The 17,563-nt window shown below is 43.7% G+C and overlaps 1 pseudogene; it reads right to left on the bottom strand.

Annotated features, from left to right (window-relative positions):
* Positions 1-1,327: 1,327 nt before the first annotated feature.
* Positions 1,328-5,452, bottom strand: LOC138666795 (uncharacterized; annotated as a pseudogene).
* Between the last annotated feature and the right edge of the window lie 12,111 nt (positions 5,453-17,563).

Here is a 17,563-nt window from a genome sequence, read left to right on the forward strand (position 1 = left end):
TTTTTAAATTCTTAAATTTCAGTGGGCGATGTGAAGAAGAGATGGCGGTCTGTGACAGACAGATTCATGAAATCCCTCAAGAGTCCAAGTGGCAGCTCACCGCCAAGGAAGATGGTGCCATATGCAGACCAGCTGCAATTCATATTGGGAAGCCGGAGTTTGAGGAGGTAGATAATATATAAAAATTGTGTTGCTTGACGTCATGATTTAAAATTGTATTTTTGTAACCTTGGTTTTTCCTTTGGTCTGCAGAACAGAAAGCAACGTCTGTGCCCAAACACCTCCAGACCTTAACGAAGGTGACACCACGGTGGACAATATTGGAGAGGAAGTACAAGACAGCAGAATGGCCAGCCAAGATTCTCCGGGGAACATGCCTTTGTCACCAGAAATAACTGATTCCCTTGGAGAACGTGACATTGCAGCACATACAGGAGAATTTTTGAACTCTAATAACACGACTTCAACTTCCTCGGACACTGATGCCAACTCTGGTGGTGGTGTGTCGAGGCACGTGGGGATGGGGGCTGTTTCTACCCGTCCCGTGGCTTTGAGAAGGGCGGTACCAAAGAAGACCAAACAAGCTCAAATTATTGAACAGTTAACTAGCAGAACGCTCAATCTACTTGATAATTCATCAAAGCAAGATGAGCAAGACAAATTTGGGTCACTTTTGGCAGACAGCCTTAGAACACTGCCACGGGACAAGCAGCAAATGTACATGACAGCGGCCAATTGTCTGTTTATGGCAATTGATGGCACATCCACCCTACCCCCTGCTCCACAAGTTATGATGGGTATTTTTAACCTTTTTAAGAACCCCATTGTTCCTCCACCACCACCACCAGCTGCTGCATCGCAGCGTTATGGACAGGCGGCAACATACAGGGCCGACCATGTAGATGCGTACAGTTATGGCCATACACCTGTACCTAGTGCAACTGGCCATCGTTCCAGTACGCCCAATACCAGTGTCTCCTCCCAACCAGACTTATTTACGGGTTATGACTATCAACCGGAATATCACTACTTTTGAGATTTGATTTCTCATCCTTTTTGAGTAGAGATGGGAGTGAAGATAATGTTTAACCGTTAGAGTTCCTGACAAAATATTATAAAGTTATTTAAGTTTTGTTATAAAATGTCAGTTCATATATATTAAAAACAGTTTCTTGTATGTAATAAAAGTTTTTTACTTCATTAAAAAAAATTTTATTTTAACAACTCAGAGTTCTGATTATCATAAAAATATGAAGATCGGAAAATGGGATCTGAGGAAGCAACAGTAAACGATAACAACATGGAAACGATTATTGTTTAAATAATATTTTGTATTTATTAACAATTATTTGCTTACAATTTGATTTTTTAAAAAGGGGCCTTGGTAGATAGGGATTTGGCGTCGGTAGATTGGGATTACGCCTAGCATTTTCACAGGTGTTAGCATCTGTGCCGTACAGACTGGTTCCTTAGTTGATAGGGTTCAGCCGTCATATGTTCTCTGCTGTTATATCTCACGTCCAGGCTTGGGCCTTGATTCTGTTTAGGCTTCTGATCTTCTCTGCAGTTCAGGCTGCTCTACACCGGCAAAAGAGTATTGCCAGTGCACGGCACCTTCAGGACTCATGAAGTAGTCTGCGAAGGTTTCTCTCACACGCACACCCGAGTTACATTGCCTTCCTTGACCAAAGTTGTCCACTGCATCTAATTCCGACACCTGTGGCTCCTCAACTACCTCTGTGCTGTATTCCCGAGCATAGTTGTGGAGCACACAGCATGCTTTTATCACAGTGTCCACGGTCTCCGGATCTAACTGGATGGCAGTGTGAAAGATCCTCCACCGACTACACATGATCCCGAAGGTACAGTCCACATATCTTTGTGCACGGCTCAGCCTATAATTAAAAATCCTACGCCGATCATCCAGTGCTCTTCGTGGGTATGGGCGCAGCAGGTGGGGCTTTAAGGGAAATGCCTCATCCGATACCATCACAAAGGGCACTAGATGTGTGGAACCCGGCAAAGGTCTTGGGGCTGGGAGCGTGCCGCCATCTCGAAGAATTTGAAGTCCAATCTGTGATGATTGCAGCACCCGAGAATCCCCAGAACTGCCATAAGCACCGACGTCGATGGCAACAAACTTGTAATGTGCGTCAGCCACCGCCATCAAGACCACCGAAAAATACTTCTTATAATTAAAGAAGCTTGATCCTGATCGTGGTGGCTTCAGCACTCTAACATGTTTGCCATCAACAGCACCTACGCAGTTGGGGAAATTGGCCACAGACTGAAAGCCTGCTGCAACCTGCAGTCAAGTCTCCTCGGTTGGGCAAGGCATCACGATGGGCTGCAACTTCTGCCAGATGACGGTACATGTGCACCGTACAATTTGCGAGATGGTGGATTTGCCAACCCTAAATTGGAGGTGCAGGGATGTGTAGCTCTCTCCAGTGGCTAAAAACCTGAATAAAGAAAAAAAATAATTTAGAAAACCTACGAACACTAATTGTATTGCAAGATAAAACATACACATCATGGCCACTAGAGTTATGAGGACACAGGCAGCATTGCGGCAGCATTATGAGGTAAACTGTCAGCATTGGGGCACCATTATTGGGCCACTGGCACAATTGCGGCAGCATTATGAGGGAAACAGGGTGCACTCGCAGCATTGGGGCAGCATTATGAGAGAAACTGGCAGCATTATGGGGGCACTCGCAGCATAGCGGCAGCATTATGAGGGAAACAGGGTGCACTCGCAGCATTGGGGCAGCGTTATGAGGGAAACTGGAAGCATTGTGGCAGCATTATGGGGGCACTCGCAGCATAGCGGCAGCATTATGGGTTAAACTGGCAGCATTTGTGGCAGCATTTAGGGGGGCACTAGCAGCAAGACCTTACCGCAAGGTGATGAGCAGCCTTTCTTCTGCAGAGATTGCTCTTCGCATGACCGTATCTTCGTAAGCGAGGTGTGGACCAAGAAGAATTAGAAGACGATCAAATGCCTCAATGGAAAGCCGGCAAAACTGAGAAAATTTATCTGGAAAGCTGAAAATAAAAAGGAAAAAAAAAATTTAAATAATTTTAAACACACACATAATGTATGTTGTACAGTTAGGTCCTTATATATTTGGACAGAGACAACATTTTTCTAATTTTGGTTATAGACATCACCACAAAGAATTTTAAACAAAACAATTCAGATGCAGTTGAAGTTGAGACTTTTAGCTTTCATTTGAGGGTATCCACATTAAAATTGGATGAAGGGCTTAGGAGTTTCAGCTCCTTAACATGTGCAACCCTGTTTTTAAAGGGACCAAAAGTAATTGGACAGATTCAATAATTTTAAATAAAATGTTCATTTTTAGTACTTGGTTGAAAACCCTTTGTTGGCAATGACTGCCTGAAGTCTTGAACTCATGGACATCACCAGACGCCGTTTCCTCCTTTTTGATGTTCTGCCAGGCCTTCACTGCGGTGGTTTTCAGTTGCTGTTTGTTTGTGGGCCTTTCTGTCTGAAGTTTAGTCTTTAACAAGTGAAATGCATGCTCAATTGGGTTGAGATCAGGTGACTGACTTGGCCATTCAAGAATATTCCACTTCTTTGCTTTAATAAACTCCTGGGTTGCTTTGGCTTTATGTTTTGGGTCATTGTCCATCTGTAGTATGAAACGACGACCAATCTGTTTGGCTGCATTTGGCTGGATCTGAGCACACAGTATGGCGGCTCTGAATACCTCAGAATTCATTCGGCTGCTTCTGTCCTGTGTCACATCATCAATAAACACTAGTGACCCAGTGCCACTGGCAGCCATGCATGCCCAAGCCATCACACTGCCTCCGCTGTGTTTTACAGATGATGTGGTATGCTTTGGATCATGAGCTGTACCACGCCATCGCCATACTTTTCTCTTTCCATCATTCTGGTAGAGGTTGATCTTGGTTTCATCTGTCCAAAGAATGTTCTTCCAGAACTGTGCTGCCTTTTTTAGATGTTTTTAGCAAAGTCCAGTCTAGCCTTTTTATTCTTGATGCTTATGAGTGGCTGCACCGTGTATTTACTTCTCTTTATGGTAGATTTGGATATTAATACGCCATTCTCCTGGAGAGTGTTGGTCACTTGGTTGGCTGTTGTGAAGGGGTTTCTCTTCACCATGGAGATTATTCTGCGATCATCCACCACTGTTGCCTTCCGTGGGCGCCCAGGTCTTTTTGCATTGATGAGTTCACCAGTGCTTTCTTTCTTTCTCAGGATGTACCAAACTGTAGATTTTGCCACTCCTAATATTGTAGCAATTTCTCGGATGGTTTTTTTCTGTTTTCGCAGCTTAAGGATGGCTTGTTTCACCTGCATGGAGAGCTCCTTTGACCTCATGTTTACTTCACAGTAAAACCTTCCAAATGCAAGCACCACACCTCAAATCAACTCCAAACCTTTTATCTGCTTAATTGAGAATGAAATAACGAAGGGATTGCCCACACGTGTCCATGAAATAGCCTTGGAATCAATTGTCCAATTACTTTTGGTCCCTTTAAAAACAGGATGGCACATGGTAAGGAGCTGAAACTCCTAAACCCTTCATCTAATTTTAATGTGGATACCCTCAAATGAAAGCTGAAAGTCTGAACTTCAACTGCATCTGAATTGTTTTGTTTAAAATTCATTGTGGTAATGTCTATAACCAAAATTAGAAAAATGTTGTCTCTGTCCAAATATATATGGACCTAACTGTATATAGTAAAAAAAAGTTACAAATAAACACAGCTGTCAATATACCATTTCTCACTATATCTTACCTCCTTAAATCCCGATAAAGAACATGGAAGTGTCCCTTTTCCTCCCGTTCCTGGATAATGGGATGACCCCACATCCTTTTTTGTCGTTTGCTATTCCTTCTTCTCCGAGATTGCTCCTATGGGAGAATATAGTATGTGTTATTACATGGAACTGTACAACGCATGGAATACTGCTGGCAATCCGCAACGTCATAAACTCGGCATCTCCGCAGCCTAAGGCTGGGTTCACATTGCGTTCCCCCAGTCCGTTTGACGGACTTCGTTACACCGCTGCATAACGCGGTGAAACGTAATCCGCTAGCGCCGCCATTGACTCCTATGTCTGACACTTCGCTAGCCATGTGCTGTCATTTGAGTGACGGTTGGACCCCGAGACTCGGACTGCAGCGTTTCCGGGTCTGTCACTGCTAGCGCAGATAGAGCTAGCAGATGCTCCATCTGCGCTAGCGATGTGCCAAAGTCAGCACTTGCGTTACAGCAGACCGTGAACGTATGTGTTGAACGGGCTGCTGTACACATTGTGAACCCAGCCTAATACGCAAAGTTTTCACATCTAATGACATTATCTTACCAGCTCGCTGTGGTGGTGCAGCAAAAGCAGTGTCGTATGCAACAGTAGCCGGTTCTGTTGTGGAGTAAGACGATGGTGCGGCATGTTGAATTCAACAAGGAAGCAAAATGGTGAAGAGGGGTTGGACCAGGAAATGACCTCATGGGATGGTTTTTTTTTTCAACCAACTTTATCTGTGTTAAAAAACGCAAAAAAACGCACAAAAAACGCATGAAAAAATGCATAAAAAACGCACATAAAACGCATAAAAAACGCATGCGGATTTCCTGGGAGTGGTGCCAGATTCTCCTCAGGAAAATCTCAGGAAAATTTCTGCAAGAAAACCTGACGTGTGCACATACCCTCAATCCTGCAAACAAACAAAAGGATAATTTACACCCCCCCCCCCACCCAATCCTACATTTGGTGGGCTGAAAGGAGAAAAGACCAAACTCAATTCATCATTTCAGCCAGCGTATACTTAATAGTATGCTCACAGGATATTTCTCTTCGCATCAACTATTAAAACAAAATCAAACATCGTTAGACATCACAAAACAATATGGCAAAACTGTTCAATCACACTTCCCATGGAATGTTCCACAACTTTTATCTAAACAACTGTGTTACATTAGTTCATGAGGGAATACAGGCATGGTATTTGAGGAGTCAAAGGGGCGGGTGCAGTAGGGACTTTATTATCAGGTGTCCCACCTCTATCCTTCCAACTTCCTATTTCATTTGTCGCCACCCTCCTGGGCCTGGCGATTTTCAATCTGCCATTTCTGCTCAGATCTTGCCTTCTTCTGAACAAGTTACATGTAAAAATCCCATCTATGTCCTGAAATGGAACTCCACTAGCTATCAGGTCACAAAACAGCTCCTTTCTGTTTTTTTCTAACTTGGATAGTAGCACCTTTCCTTCTCTCTTGATCTACTCTGTCTACTGACACTTTTCTTTACACTTTTGATTTTTCTAGAGCAGATAACTGGGAGATTAAACTGCATGCTGTATATACATTAGTGGAGTTTCCCATGAGCGCACTGAACATGGTGAATAATGGGGATTTGTAAGCAGCTGGGGCACCTTCTATGAAGTTATTTTTCATCAGTACTGTCATCACTGCAGCATCAGGCCCCTTCCAATCCTCGACAACAGCAAAATGATCATTCAGATCTGGCAAAGGATTTCAAGTTATACCACCTATACATGCGATTTCTCTCAGTCTCTGCACTCCATCTGCAAGAGACTCCCATCTTGTTTGTGGTATTAATTCAATAGGAATAATCATATACTTGTGCCACAGAATCCCTCACCAAATGCAATAGGGAAAAATTCTCTGCAGTGTCCCTTGCACGTCTCATTTTTAGACACACCATGGGATCAATACAAATACTACCAATTCCTATGCCCTCAAGACGGTTCAAGATTATTGTATCGGCTCCAAAATCCAAATCTCATAACCTGAGAATCCATGTTAATGAATTCTCTCCTGTTGCTGTCGGTATCTGGTGGCTAATTCTGTTAGTTCCCCTGCCGTATAATTTCTAGTTTCCTCTGTCATGCCGGATTCTGCGCTAACAGCTGCATCTCCTGCTACGCTGAGTGACTTCTCTCCTCGTCTTTGTTACTACGATAGGTCTGGCATGCAATTCTACCTCATTTTCTAAGTCATCACATTCTAACAAATCTGACCATTTCTCATGTGCAATCATGGTTCTAACATGTGCACAAATATCTGACACTGGCTGCTGTGTCCTCCTGCGCTTATTCTTATTCATATTTTTTATCACATATTCTTCCAAACTCTTTTGCATTTTATCATGCTGTTTCACTTGATCTCTCAAAGCAGATTGCAAGCTGATCCTTTGCTCTATAGCTGTATGCAGCTCTAAACGCAAATTATCAATCTCCTCCTGCAAACTTTGCATTGCCTTGACACAGACCCATCCAACAGCCGCTGCTGTTTTTTGCTCCTTTGCATCGTTCCTTGAGAGATCAAATTTTGCAGCCACATCCTAGGGATTTGCTAAACGCTGTCCCTCCATATATTTGTTACATTCCTGTGCCATTGGGGTCCATGATCCAGACAACACCCATTCTGGCAAAGATCTGAAACTCTCAATTGCTTTCCTCTTCTTAACAAACTTATTCAATTTTGCAAACATTTTTATTCAAGACACAATTCCCACTTGCTGACACCACATGGTATGTTAAGGTTCAAAGAATTGTGATGAATAAATAAATGCTCACATGAAAATTGAATAAGACAAAAATGAATTTACTTAATAAAAGATAATAAATATAAACAATCACTAAAAATAGCACATAATCAATAGTCATACATTACACTCTCAAGGTAGAAGTCCATCACTCATCATCCAGGAAGCAAGAGAAAGGGCCCAAGCCCATGTGCTCTGTTATATCTCTCCAGCTACCAGAGGTGTCCAGCCCCCACATGTGGGGAATGATGTCACCAGTCTCTTGTCCACTCTCAAAGGCACATCCCCTCAATCCCCAATGAAACCTGATTAACCAGTTTATTGCAGCTGGAGGAGGGGGCTTCATGTAGGACACATGGCAGAAATTCAACAACTGGGGGATGGGTCCCTGAACACATGTGGGGGAACTATATATATCTGATTGAAACCATATCAATAGCTCTATCATTCGTATTAATTAATTGGAGTGTTGAAATCATTATAAAAATATATAATACAACACAGGAAGGAGCGCCAGATTTTATTGTTATGGTTTACAGGTGTCATGACTCACTGGGAGAGACCATGAGGTGCCAAAACAGCAGAAACCCCACAAGTGACCACATTTTACGAACTACATCTCTCAGTGAATTCATCTAGGGGTGCAGTGATCATGTTGACACCATAGGGTGTCACAGAATTTTATACAATTGGGCTGTGAGGACAAAATAACTACATTTTTACCACCAAAATTTTGTTTTCGCCAAACATTTTACATTTTCACACAAGAAGTGGGTAAAATGGCAACAAAATTTTTCCCACAATTTCTACTGAGCATGGCAATACCCTATATGTGGCTGTATTACTCCCATCAGCCTACCCCTGCTGCTGATAACAGTGACAGCAGGAGCGGCGGATGGGAGTATTCATCTGCCGCTCCTGCGCTGTAAATAAATACGGTAATTTAAAAAAAAAACAGCATGGGTTCCCCCCTATTTTTGATAGCCAGACAAAACTCACAGCTGGGGGCTGCAACCCTCAGCTGTCAGCATCAGCAAGGTTTGATATAAAAAATAGAGGGGTCTCCACTAGTGATGAGTGAGTATACTCATTGCTCGGGTTTTCCCGAGATTGCTCGGGTGGTCTCCCGAGTATTTGTGAGTGCTCGGAGATTTAGTTTTTGCTGACACAGCTGAATGATTTACTGCTGCTTGCCAGCCTGAGCACATGTGGGGGTTGCCTGATTGCTAGTGAATTCCCACATGTATTCAAGCTGTCTAGCAGCCACAAATCATGCAGCTGCGGCGACGAAAACTAAATCTCTGAGCACTCACAAATACTTGGAAAAACCCAAGCAACAAGTATACTCACTCATCATTAATCCCCACGCCATATTTTTTAATTATTTAAATAAATAATTAAAAAACACGGCGTGGGGTCCCACCATTTTTGACAACCAGCCTTGCTAAAGCTCACAGCTGGAGGCTGGTATTCTCAGGCTGGTAAGGGGCCATGGATATTGACCCCCTCAGCCTAAAACTAGCAGCCCGCAGCTACCCAGAAAAGGTACATTTATTAGATGCGCCAATTCTGGTGCTTTGCCTGGCTGTTCCCTCTTCCCCTGCAACTGTGGCAAGTGACTATGTTGCCGCTATATAAAGATTATTATTATTATTCCCCTGCATTTGGGGTAATAGTTGTGGGGTTGATGTCACCTTTACAGGTCCTTCTCAAAAAATTAGCATATAGTGTTAAATTTCATTATTTACCATAATGTAATGATTACAATTAAACTTTCATATATTATAGATTCATTATCCACCAACTGAAATTTGTCACGTCTTTTATTGTTTTAATACTGATGATTTTGGCATACAACTCCTGATAACCCAAAAAACCTGTCTCAATAAATTAGCATATTTCACCCATCCAATCAAATAAAAGTGTTTTTTAATAACAAACAAAAAAACCATCAAATAATAATGTTCAGTTATGCACTCAATACTTGGTCAGGAATCCTTTGGCAGAAATGACTGCTTCAATGCGGCGTGGCATGGAGGCAATCAGCCTGTGACACTGCTGAGATGTTATGGAGGCCCAGGATGCTTCAATAGCGGCCTTAAGCTCATCCAGAGTGTTGGGTCTTGCGTCTCTCAACTTTCTCTTCACAATATCCCACAGATTCTCTATGGGGTTCAGGTCAGGAGAGTTGGCAGGCCAATTGAGCACATTAATACCATGGTCAGTAAACCATTTACCAGTGGTTTTGGCACTGTGAGCAGGTGCCAGGTCGTGCTGAAAAATGAAATCTTCATCTCCATAAAGCATTTCAGCCGATGGAAGCATGAAGTGCTCCAAAATCTCCTGATAGCTAGCTGCATTGACCCTGCCCTTGATGAAACACAGTGGACCAACACCAGCAGCTGACATGGCACCCCACACCATCACTGACTGTGGGTACTTGACACTGGACTTCAGGCATTTTGGCATTTCCTTCTCCCCAGTCTTCCTCCAGACTCTGGCACCTTGATTTCCGAATGACATGCAAAATTTGCTTTCATCAGAAAAAAGTACTTGGGACCACTTAGCAACAGTCCAGTGCTGCTTCTCTGTAGCCCATTTCGGCACCTGTAGCCCATTTCCTGCACACGCCTGTGCACGGTGGCTCTGGATGTTTCCACACCAGACTCAGTCCACTGCTTCCTCAGGTTCCCCAAGGTCTGGAATCGGTCCTTCTCCACAATCTTCCTCAGGGTCCGGTCTCCTCTTCTCGTTGTACAGCGTTTTCTGCCACATTGTTTCCTTCCAACAGACTTACCATTGAGGTGCCTTGATACAGCACTCTGGGAACAGCCTATTTGTTGAGAAATTTCTTTCTGGGTCTTACCCTCTTGCTTGAGGGTGTCAATGATGGCCTTCTTGACATCTGTCAGGTCGCTAGTCTTACCCATGATGGGGGTTTTGAGTAATGAACCAGGCAGGGAGTTTATAAAAGCCTCAGGTATCTTTTGCATGTGTTTAGAGTTAATTAGTTGACTCAGAAGATTAGGGTAATAGGTCGTTTAGAGAACCTTTTCTTGATATGCTAATTTATTGAGACAGGTTTTTTGGGTTATCAGGAGTTGTATGCCAAAATCATCAGTATTAAAACAATAAAAGCCGTGACAAATTTCAGTTGGTGGATAATGAATCTGTAATATATGAAAGTTTAATTGTAATCATTACATTATGGTAAATAATGAAATTTAACACTATATGCTAATTTTTTGAGAAGGACCTGTATATTGTCAGGTGACATTAAGACCATGGCTTAGTAATGGAGAAGCGTCTATAAGACACCTACCCATTACTAATCCTTTAGTTGTATGGTAAATAAAGACACAGCAAGAATAAAGTCTTTTATTTCAAATAACACTAAACAGTTTTCCATTTTTATTATTACGCCTAATTCCAGCGAAGCCCTTGATATACCATGCCTGTCCGTCGTTCTGTCCCATCTGTGCCTGGGGGATAATTGGTTATCAACCTGGATTGTGCCAAGACGTGACCATCCCAGCTGAAAACCACTGGTGAATGAGCGGCTGGGAATCCGGTGTCAGTGACCGGGGGTGACGTCATAGAGGTAACCTCTGGTCACTGAACTCCGTTCCCAGCTGGGCTAAGTTGCGGTGACTTCGGTGAGATCCCCCCTAGCACCGTGAGCCGTGAGCATGAGCCATGAGTGTTCACTAGAGGGGTTAACTAGTGGGACAGTTTTATAGGATGGGTCGCTGCGGAAGCAGCGATACCAAATATGTGTACTTTTATTGTTTAGAATTTTTTTTGTTCAAATATTTATTTAGTGATAGAATATATATTGATTTTTTTATTTTTTTTATATATTTTTACTATTATTTTAAACATTTTTTTTAACTTTTTTTCTAGCTTTTTTTTACTCTGTCCCACTATGGGACAACCATTTTTTTGCAGGCTGATCGATGCTACAGCATGCAGATGAAACAGCATCTGCATGCCATTGAATCTGTTAGCGCTTCACTGACAGGGAGACTTGCTGATAATGCCCTGTGCATGATCAGCAAGTTTGCTAGGTCTGGTGACCCGGATGTCTCCTATCCAAAGGCAGAGGGGCTGTCAGCACTGTGCCGACTCCTGGAATGCTGCGATGTTGTTAGATTTCAGATTTTCAGGGGTTAAAGTGTCAGGAGCTGTCTGTGACCACTCCTGGCATCTAGTGCTGGGTGTCAGCTGTGAGAATTGGCTGACACCCAGCAGCGATCGCCCGCGCATCCCCCGTGTGCGTGGCTGATCACTCAGGCGTAATATTTCATCCATGGTCAAATTGGCCCAGGTCACGTGGACGGAATATTATGTCTGATGTCAGAAAGGAGTTAAAGCAAGCCATAAGAAGTTGCTTTTGCTGTTTGCAAAAAGCCATGTAGGGGACACAGCAAAACACATACCCCAAAAGACTTGCAGCAGTAATTGCAGCAAAAGGTCGTCCTACAAAGTATTGACTCATAGGGGCTGAATACAAATATGCAATTTTCAGATTTATATTTATTAAATATTTAGAAAACCATATATCATTTCCTTTACACTTTGCAAATACGTGCTACTCTGGGTTGGTATATCCCAAAAAATCAGGGCCGGTTTTAGGCAAAGTGGGGCTCTAGGCACTAACATATACTAACATATTGCAGATCACACAGAAGTATTTCTGTTGTACATGCGCTGTGTTCATGCCGCTAAACGAGTGTGATCGACAATATTGAAGTCATTTGACGCTTGTTTCTCGGCCTCTTTACACCGCCTGAGAAAGAATGATGGGAACAGAACAATCATTATCAGATCAATCTGTCCCCTTACAGTATCATGTTAGCAGCAGCACATCTGCAGTTTACACTGGGCGATGTGCTGCTGAGAACAATGATTTCTGTTCCGGCATAAACAAAAAAACAATCCAATCACTGAATATGAATATGCAGCATTTTGCTTGTTTAGTACAATACTCCCCATAGTCCTCCATATATTATAACGTGCACCAGTCCTCCATATTGTAAAATGCACACCCCATAGTCTTCCATATAATATAATATAATATGCTCTATAGTCCTCCATATCTATCTATCTATATATATAATTGTCTAAGGGTTTTTCTGTCTGTCTGTCTGTCTGTCTGTCCTGGAAATCCCGCGTCTCTGATTGGTTGAGGCCGCGACGGGCACAGCATGGCGACGATGATGTCATAAAGGTTGCCTCGACCAATCAGCGACAGGCACAGTCTGCCGCGAATTCGCCTCGACCAATCAGCAACGGGCACAGAATCGACGTAGATGTCATAATGGTTGCCATGGCGACAATGATGTCATAAAGGTTGCCTCGACCAATCAGCGACAGGCACAGTCTGCCGCAAATTCTGGAATCATCATTGTCCAAATACTACGGGGACATGTATATTCTAGAATACTTGATGCGTTAGAATCGGGCCACAATCTAGTAGTATAATACACTCCCTATAGTCCTCCATATAGTGTAATACTCTCCTCAGTCCTCGATATATTATAATGTGCACCACAGTCCTCCATATTGTAATATGCACACCCCACAGTCCTCCATATAGTATAATGTGCCCCATAGTCCTCCATATAGTATAATACACGAAGGGGCTATTTGACTGACATCCCCAGCAGGAAACCACACATGGGTAAGCATAACCCACGGCACTTTACCAAGATAGAGTTTCATTACATGTGGTCAGTGCAATAGGGGCGGGTTACGATTGGACATGGCACATTTTGCCTTTATTTTACCTGCTACTTGTTATTTGCCTAGGATCCAAGTACCCTCTCCTTTCTCTACATAGTGTATGCACACTTTTTTGCCCCTCATAGTTGAGTACTTTTACTATATGCTATTTTGGGCTGCACCTTCACAATTGTTAAATGTGTGTGTTTTTATGATGTAGGTGTCTATCATTCATCCATTGATCCTCATCATTTATACTGTTTGATATTTATGTTTTACTTATCCCTTGTATCACATTAATAAAGTTTATACACTTTATATGAAATTGATGACGTCATGTCTATTTATGGGGCAGTATGCACTTGGTAAGCTTATAGGATTACAGTCCTCCATATACTGTAGTATAATGTGCCCCAATGTCCTCCATATAGTATAATACACTCCCCAGAGTACTCCATATAGTATAATGCATCCCATAGTCCTCCATATAATATAATGTGCCCCATAGTCCTCCATATAGTATAATACACTCCCTATAGTCCTCCGTATCGTATAATACACTCCCTATAGTCCTCCATATAATATAATGCATCCCATAGTCCGCAATATAATATAATGTGCCCCATAGTCCTCCTCATAATATAATGCACCACATAGTCCTCCATATAGTATAATACACTCCCTATAGTTCTCCATATAGTATAATGCACTCCCCATAGTCCTCCATTTAGTATAATACACTCCCTCTAGTACTCCATATATTAAAATATACTCCTCAGTCCTCCATATAGTATAATACACTCCTCAGTCCTCCATTTAGTATAACACACTGCTCAGCCCTGCATATAGTGTATACACTCCTCATAGTGCTCCATATAGTATAATGCACCACCATAGTCATCCATGAAGTACAATTCACTTCCCATAGTATAATGCACCCCATAGTTCTTCATATAGTATAATGTATTCCCCATAGTCCTCGAAACAGTATAATGCAGCCACCCCATAGAGTATAATGCAGCCACCCCATAGAGTATAATGCAGCCCAGCCATACAATATAATGTAACTCCCATACAATATAATGCAGCCCCTCCATAGAAGGTGGCGGCGGGGGCACCTGTCCTGACCTAGCACATCATGGGTAAGCACACTTGGTGGTTATTGAACCTGGTTGTAGTTAGATGGTAGCGCGCGCTATATACTATATCTAATTAATACTTGTCCTGGGACTTAATATTGGTGTATGACCTTGGTTTCTCTATTTACGGCACTTTAGCCTGTTTTTTACCCATGTTGGTCGTTTTCCATCTCATTTGTCAGGACTTCTGCCCCATATTTTTCCCGATCTTAGTCTTGTACATTGTATTTGTCATTTGTTATCTATATTTAATAAATTTATATCTTTTGTTATTATTAGACTTATCTCCATTTTTTCTAATGTGATATTGATTTGACAGGGAGAGTCCCGTAGGTGCACTGATGCGAGACATGTGCACTGGTGTTGGTCTCAGCAGCACCATTACATCTATGGTACCTTATATGGGTTATGTTTAGCCATAGAATATATGGTAGCCCCCACAGAATATAATGCAGCCCCTCCATAGAATTTAATGCAGCCCACTTATATAGTATAATGTAGCCCCTCCATAGAATACAATGTAGCCATCCTCATAGAGTATAATGCAGCCCCCTATAGAATATAATGTAGCCCCCTCATAGAGTATAATGAAGCCCCCATAGAATATAATGCAGCCCCCCATAGAATACAATGTAGCCTACTTATATACTATAATGTAGCTCGCTCATAGAGTATGATGCAATCACTTCACATAGAATATAATAAATATTATACAGACCCCATAGAATATAATGTACCCTCCACAAAATATAATACAGCCCACCTCCCCATAGAATATAACGTACCCCACATAGAATATAATACAACCCACCTCCCCATAGAATATAATGTAGCCCCACACAGAATATAATACAGCCCACCTCCCCGTAAAATGTAATGTAGCCCACAAAGAATATAATACAACCCACCTCCCCATAGAATATAATGTACCCCACATAGAATATAATACAACCCACTTCCCCATAGAATATAATGTAGCCCCACACAGAATATAATACAGCCCACCTCCCCATAAAATGTAATGTAGCCCCCATAGAATATAATACAGCCCCCTCCCCATAGAATATAATGTACCCCCACAGAATATAATATAGCCCACCTCCACATAGAATAAAATGTAGCCCCCACAGAATATAATACAGCCCCATCCCCCCCCTGAGAATGGCCTCACAGTCCAGTACACACTGATATAGTTAAAAAAAACACAATCCTCACATCTCGTGCCTCGCGCTGCTCCAGGCTCGGCTCTGGTCTCAGATGCTGCACTGCCCGGGCCTGGCACACAGTGGGTGCACGATAAAGTGACGTCATCATGCACCCGCAGTGTCAGAGGCAGAGGGGAATGATGAGAGAGGGAGCATCAGCTGACGCTCTCTCCTCCATGATTGCTGTAACTGTACCGGCGTCTATGTAAGTTTGTTAACCCTTTAGGTACTTCACATGAATTATTGCAGTCTAGAATTTATTTTTTTTCCAAGAAAAAGTTACTTTAGCTCAAAGTTTAATTTTCTCAAGGACAACAGGGGAGAATTGACACCACAATTTGTTATGAACTTTCTCCTGAGTACACAGATACCCAACATGTGGCCGGAAAACATTATTTAGGCATATATCATGGCACAGAAGGGAAGGAGCCCTATTTGACTTTCAGACAGCAATTGTGGCTGGAATAGATTGTGGATGCCATGTTGCATTTAATAAGCCCTGACATGCTAAACCAGTAGAATGCCCCACAATTGACCCCATTTTGAAAACTACACTCTTCAGGGAATTAATAGAGATGTAGTGGCCACAAGTGCTTTGTGTGGCTTTAGCCCCATATTATTCATTTTCACAAGGGTAAAAGGAGAACATGGACGCCACAATTTGTTGATCAATTTCTCCAGAGAACATCAATAGACCATATCTATAATATAACGCTGGGAGCGTCACTCTGTCCGAAGCCTTTGTAGACTGCGCAGGCGCAAGCGCCGGCGCAGTCTGGCCCCCACAGAGTGACGCCCCCAGGAGATCGCGGTATGCGTAAGCACTGAACGCATACCGCGATCTCCACCGGAGAGTCAGGGACCGTGGACGCGCCAGGAGGGAGGGTAAGTATATTCACCTGTCCTCCGTTCCAGCGCTGCGTGCGACTCCGTCTCCCGGCTCCTCTGCTGTGACAGAGTCCAGTCACAGGCAGAGGAGCCGGAGTGTGTGTTCAAGAAAATGGCGCCGGAAAGCGCGGACTGCGCAGGCGCCGATTCCTGCTGCGGGAATCAGCGCCTGCGCAGTCCGCGCTTTCCGGCGCCATTTTCTTGAAGACACTCCGGCTCCACTGCAGGTGTGTCTTCAAGAAAATGGCGCCGGAGAGCGCGGACTGCGCAGGCGCCGATTCCTGCTGCCGGAATCGGCGCCTGCGCAGTCCGCGCTTTCCCGCGCCATTTTCTTGAAGACACACCTGCAGTGGAGCCGGACGATAGGTGAGTATGGTATTTTTTTTTTTTTAATATGGCAGCAGCATACGGGGGCATACACACTGGAGCGTCTTATGGGGGGCATATAATAGAATAGTGGCGCAGGATGGGAGCAGCACATGACAGAACGGGCGCAGGATGGCAGCAGCACATGACAGAACGGGCGCAGGATGGCAGCAGCGCATGACAGAATGGGCGCAGGATGGCAGCAGCACATGACAGAACGGGCGCAGGATGGGAGCAGCACATGACAGAACGGGCGCAGGATGGCAGCAGCGCATGACATAACGGGCGCAGGATGGCAGCAGGATGGGAGCAGCACATGACAGAACGGGCGCAGGATGGCAGCAGCGCATGACATAACGGGCGCAGGATGGCAGCAGGATGGCAGCAGCACATGACAGAACGGGCGCAGGATGGCAGCAGCACATGACAGAACGGGCGCAGGATGGCAGCAGCACATGACAGAACGGGCGCAGGATGGCAGCAGCGCATGACATAACGGGCGCAGGATGGCAGCAGGATGGGAGCAGCACATGACAGAACAGGCGCAGGATGGCAGCAGCGCATGACAGAACGGGGGCGCAGGTTGGGAGCAGCACATGACAGAATGGGCGCAGGATGGGAGCAGCACATGACAGAACGGGCGCAGGATGGCAGCAGCACATGACAGAACG

The sequence above is a fragment of the Ranitomeya imitator genome, chromosome 2 (assembly GCF_032444005.1).
Source record: "Ranitomeya imitator isolate aRanImi1 chromosome 2, aRanImi1.pri, whole genome shotgun sequence".
NCBI classification, from domain to species: domain Eukaryota; kingdom Metazoa; phylum Chordata; class Amphibia; order Anura; family Dendrobatidae; genus Ranitomeya; species Ranitomeya imitator.